At 37.1% G+C, this 6000-nt stretch overlaps 1 long non-coding RNA gene across 1 annotated transcript; it reads left to right on the top strand.

Annotated features, from left to right (window-relative positions):
• Positions 1-1628: 1628 nt before the first annotated feature.
• On the top strand, positions 1629-3578 carry LOC307017812. The gene is made up of 3 exons (XR_013802260.1): positions 1629-2500; positions 3195-3264; positions 3345-3578. It is a non-coding gene; the product is annotated as an uncharacterized lncRNA (long non-coding RNA).
• Positions 3579-6000: the final 2422 nt, after the last annotated feature.

Raw genomic sequence — 6000 nt, 5'->3', positions numbered from 1 at the left:
TATAACCACTGTCAAATTAATTCTATTAGAACATGTTTTCTTTTAGTTAAGTAAAAGAAAACATATATATATATATATACATTTATTTTAAATCAAACAGTGACCGAGTAACAAATAATGCCATTACAATGTTCTAAATTCTAATTCACGGTTACTCCTATTAGTGACCAGCAGTAATGAAAGATTTTGATCCACCATGTCATTATAAAATGATTCATAATGATTATTCTTATAAAGCATTCTGAAAATGTATGACCATTTTTAACTATAATTATAGTGCCACAACAAATCATATGCATTATAGACACAGGCGTAACAGAAAGTGTTAGAAAATTCCTTCTTGTTGCATACAGTTGATGATAAAAATGATGAATGAGGCTACATGAAGGAATCCTAGGAGACGGCTGGTGCTTTGTTCCTCCCAGAGAGAGCACGGACGTCACTGCGTTAGCATGTTGAGTCACCCCTCCACTCCCAGGGCAGGGTGACCTCCCACAGTCTCACCTCAGTGAGTAAGCTGCTCGTTGACGCCCAATCAGAGGCACCACGCTGTGAAGCTCTCCTTCTCTGAAACCAAGGTTGATGCTGACCAGACCTGCGCCTTATCTGTCAAAACCCCACAGCTGGCCAAAGAGATACAATTGGTGTTTTATACTAATATGCTGCAATACAGATCACCTCCTGAACTCAATAATTCACTTCACAACATATGTAACTGCTTTAATTGTCTTTGTTGGATGTCCATCTGCTGTATCCTCTTTTTTTATTGTGGTAGTTAAGCAGTTTTAGTGTCCTTTTGTAAAAGGAATGAATGTGAAATCATGAATGTAAACATGACAGGACATGTGTATGTCTGTCTGTTAATGACACATACCCTGTCGAGCCATTACACCCTGTATCCAGCAGATAGTGTGCATGTGCTGTTTAATTACACACAGAGGGGTTGAAGGCATTGCAGATGTGCAATAAAATAAAGTTTCATAGGACTTGAGATGGTTTCAAAAGGTACCACAAATATTTTTTAGCATATCATTGATATATATATATATATATATATATATTTATAAAACGGACAAGTCAAATCAAGCAATCTGATTGGTTCTTAGCCGTGATATACTGAGCGTATACCACGGGTAGAATTGTAAGTTACTTTTCACAACAAGTCAGTATCCCTCCACGTCTGAGAAAAGCAGTATACCGTTGGGCTGAAAAGCAAACTGCCTGCAGTTTGCTTTTCATACTGCAACAAGAAAGCAGCGGAGAAGTAACGGGGCAGAAGCCCTCCTTTTTGATGCAGCGGTCCAGACATATATAGAATGCCATTTAAGCCAAAATTAAATAAATACATAAATAATTAAATAAATACATATATATATATATATATATATATATAAATATGCCTATGAAATCAATTCTGAAATAAATAAATGAGGCAATAAATATGTATACATGTACATTTAAATACAGATTTATTTATTTCATGGGACTTTTATTTCATAATGAGACATTATTTATTTATTTCAAGAGACTTTTATTTCATAATGACACATTTATTTATTTCAAGAGACTTGTATTTCATAATGACACATTTATTTATTTCAAGAGAATCGTATTTCATAATGAAATATTTATTTATTTCAGATGATTTGTATTTCATAATGATGCATTTATTTATTTCAGGTGACTTGTATTTCATGATGAGACATTTCATGATGAGACATTTCCATTCCTTATATGCAAATGAACGGGGCGTGGTTAGCTCACAGATCCAGAGACCCTGACCAAAGCAACAGCACCACAACATTGACACTAACTGGTTCTTCTCTGGTCAGCCCAATGCTGCTCTTCTGAGAGCAACCGCTCTGACAGCTCTCTCTAGTCTCTACTGGGAAACAGCTAAAAGTCCTTCTGTATGGAATGCCATTTAAGCCAAAATTAAATAAATAAATAAATACATCAATAATTAAATAAATACATATATATAGAAATATGCCTATGAAATAAATTATGAAATAAATAAATGAGGCAATAAATATGTATACATGTACATTTAAATACACATTTATTTATTTCATGGGACTTTAATTTCATAATGAAACATTTATTTCAAGAGACTTTTATTTCATAATAACACATTTATTTATTTCAAGAGACTTGTATATCATAATGACACATTTATTTATTTCAAGAGAATCGTATTTCATAATGACATATTTATTTATTTCAGATGACTTGTATTTCATAATGACGCATTTATTTATTTCAGGTGACTTGTATTTCATGATGAGAGATTTCATGATGAGACATTTCCATTCCTTATATGCAAATGAACGGGGCGTGGTTAGCTCACAGATCCAGAGACCCAGACCAAAGCAACAGCACCACAACATTGACACTAACTGGTTCTTATCTGGTCCGCCCAATGCTGCTCTTCTGAGAGCAACCGCTCTGACAGCTCTCTCTAGTCTCTACTGGGAAACAGCTAAAAGTCCTTCTGGAGGTAAGCAATGCAACACAATTACACCCAGTCTGAGAGTAAAATATTTCTCGAAGGTTCGTTTTGCTTTCTTACAACGTTAAGTTAATGTTAACGTAACCTTAAGTTTGCTAGGAGGCTATTGTTACGAGCTAGCTGTCTTAGCTAACAACAGTTAGCAGCTAACGTTTTCTGCAGTTTGTGTTGTTCTGAAAAACGTGATGTAGTTATTTAAGGGTATGTTAAATTAACGTTATTTTACAAGTTGAAAGAGTTAAGTTGTGTTTAAAATCGTCAATGTAATGCACGTTAGAGGTTTTTAGTTTGACATGAAGTTAGCTAACGTTAGCTAACTCTACCAGGTTAGCATATTAAGCTGTACTTTCTGTGGCAGCTAGCTTAATACAAAGAGGGGTTTTGTGCTTCATTGCAAACTTTTCTTTGTTAATCTACCTGAAACTCTAGGGACAGTTTGTTTCTACTCAACTATACAGACCATTGTTGAGGAGATGCAAAACATACTATACATGAGTTGGGTCCAACATATACCTTGAGTAATGTTACTTTGCTGCTAAAAATGAAACATCATTATCAGATGAGGACATCACCAAAGTGTGTGAGTCTGTCAGGGGATTTGATCTGTTCTCTGCATGTCGTACACACTGCTCTGGTATTAATTATCTTTTAAAATGTAAGTCTCGCTCTTGTCATCGTTCAGGCTTTGCATTTGAACTCCTATGACTGGTTGCGGACTTGAAGGGAACGCCTTCCTGACATCCAGGAAAAAGGTGAGATTCTAATACATTTGAATGCCAAAAGAAAGTTATTGTTTTAACTTTTTTAATATGATTGTTTTGGGGCATTTCAGTTTTATTGGACAGAGGCAGTAGAGATCTACTGGAAACAGTGGAGAGGGAGGAGATGATATGCAGCAAAAGGCCCAGCCGGATGGTTGCTGCTCCGTGTGGAATGTGGAATTGTACTTCGCGTCGGGGCCGAACCACGCCCCTTAGCTGTGATATAATGAGCATACAGGACTGTCTCAGAAAATTAGAATATTGTGATAAAGTTCTTTATTTTCTGTAATGCAATTAAAAAATAAAAAAAAAAGTCATACATTCTGGATTCATTACAAATCAACTGAAATATTGCAAGCCTTTTATTATTTTAATATTGCTGATTATGGCATACAGCTTAAGAAAACTCAAATATCCTATCTCTAAATATTAGAATATCATGAAAAAGTATACTAGTAGGGTGTTCAACGAATCACTTGAATCGTCTAATTAACTCGAAACACCTGCAAGGGTTTCCTGAGCCTTGAAAAACACTCAGCTTGGTTCAGTAAACTAAATCACAAGTATGGGGAAGACTGCTGATCTGACTGCTGTCCAGAGGACCGTCATTGACACCCTCCATCAGGAGGGTAAGACACAAAAAGAAATTTCTCAAAGAGCAAGCTGTTCACAGAGTGCAGTTTCAAAGCACATCCACAAAAAGTCTGTTGGAAGGGGGAAATGTGGCAGGAAACGCTGCACAACCAAGAGAGATGACCGCAGCCTTAACAGCATTGTGAAGAAGAGTCGCTTCCAGAATTTGGGGGAGCTTCAAAGACAATGGACTGAAGCTGGAGTCCAGGTATCAAAAGTCACTGTTCACAGACGTGTCCGGGAAATGGGCTACAATAGCCGTATTCCCATGGTCAAGCCACTTCTGAACTCAAGACAAAGGAAGAGGCGTCTGACTTGGGCTAAGGAAAAGAAGCACTGGACAGTTGCACAGTGGTCCAAAGTCCTCTTTTCAGACGAAAGCAAGTTTTGTATTTCATTTGGAAGTCAAGGCGCCAGAGTCTGGAGAAAGGCTGGAGAGGAGCAAAATCCAAGTTGCTTGAAATCCAGTGTGAAGTTCCCACAGTCAGCGATGGTTTGGGGAGCCATGTCAGCTGCTGGTGTTGGTCCACTGTGTTTCATCAAGCCCAGAGTAAATGCAGCTGTGTACCAAGAGATTTTAGAGCACTACATGCTTCCGTCTGCTGAAAAGCTCTATGGAGATGAGGAATTCATTTTCCAGCATGATCTGGCACCTGCCCACAGTGCCAAAACCACCAGTAACTGGTGTACTGACCATGGCATTACTGTCCTCGATTGGCCTGCAAATTCCCCTGACCTGAACCCCATAGAGAATATGTGGGGTATTGTGAAGAAGAAGCTGAAAGACACCAGACCCAACAATGCTAATGAGCTAAAGGCCGCTATTGAAGCATCCTGGGCATCCATAACACCTCAGCAATGCCACAGGCTGATTGCCTCCATGCCACGCCGCATTGATGCAGTAATCCGTGCAAAAGGATTCCCAACCAAGTACTGAGTGCATTAATGGACATTTTCAAATGTTTGATTGTGTCTGAGGAACTATTCTAATTTTTTGAGATAGGATTTTTGAGTTTTCTTAAGCTGTATGCCATAATCAGCAATATTAAAATAATAAAAGGCTTGCAATATTTCAGTTGATTTGTAATGAATCCAGAATGTATGACATTTTTGTTTTTTTAAATTGCATTACAGAAAATAAAGAACTTTATCACAATATTCTAATTTTCTGAGACAGTCCTGTATACCACGGCCTGTCGTGAGCTATTGCTTAAATATATATATTCATATTCATCATATGTCCACAGAAAAAGGGCAAAGTGCTAAGTCTGCTTTGATTGGGTTGCCCGGCTCTGTTGTGATTGGTCAACCGCTTAGAGATGTACTGCCCCTTAGCGTATCACGTACAATGTGTTGTAGCGCTAGCCAATAGTCTATAGTCACCTAGTGATGTCACTATGTTCAAAAGTAAACAAAGGGAACACAGGGATTTGAGCCTTTGCAGACCACTTACATGCACAAACGTTTACCTGTATAACACAGGAGAGGGGAAACCCAAAAAGCAAAATAGGGCTTCAGGTTCATTTTAATTCAACCAGGCTTTGCTATACCAAACCTTAGAGACAACAATAAGATTTTTCTGTTTTTGGCCACATGTTATATACTGGATGTAGCTTCCTCTAACAGAAAATGGGACATGTTATGAATGAAACATCTTTAGCCATCTATCGAGCTGTCATGGCTAAAAAGTTATGTTCAGAATGAATGAAGAGGATTCATCTCACTTATGTCTGTTCTTGAATGATATATTTAAAGTAATTAGTGATGAAAACAATTGTCAAGTTATGCTGGACAAAATAATGACTTCACAATACTTTCATGGTTACCATGGAAATGTGCTCAAAAGTGAATTTTTTTTTAAATGACGGTCAAGCAAGGCACCAAAAAAAAAAAAATGTCTTAGATATTTCTATATAATCAGGCTATATTTTCACTTTTATACGTGTGAGGAAATTGAGAATCACCCCATAATTAAAATTCACCATCATCAACTTATTGTGGACAAAAGACGTAAATATTGATCAGAAAGCATTCTGAAATATTTTCTTTACCTCAATGGTCACAATTTGTTATGACATTTTATTCACATGAATA

Source organism: Notothenia rossii (genome assembly GCF_949606895.1).
Source record: "Notothenia rossii genome assembly, chromosome: 9".
Classification (NCBI taxonomy): Eukaryota; Metazoa; Chordata; class Actinopteri; order Perciformes; family Nototheniidae; genus Notothenia; species Notothenia rossii.
The sequence above is the reverse complement of the archived record's forward strand: the minus strand, read 5'-3'. Positions and strand labels throughout refer to the sequence as shown.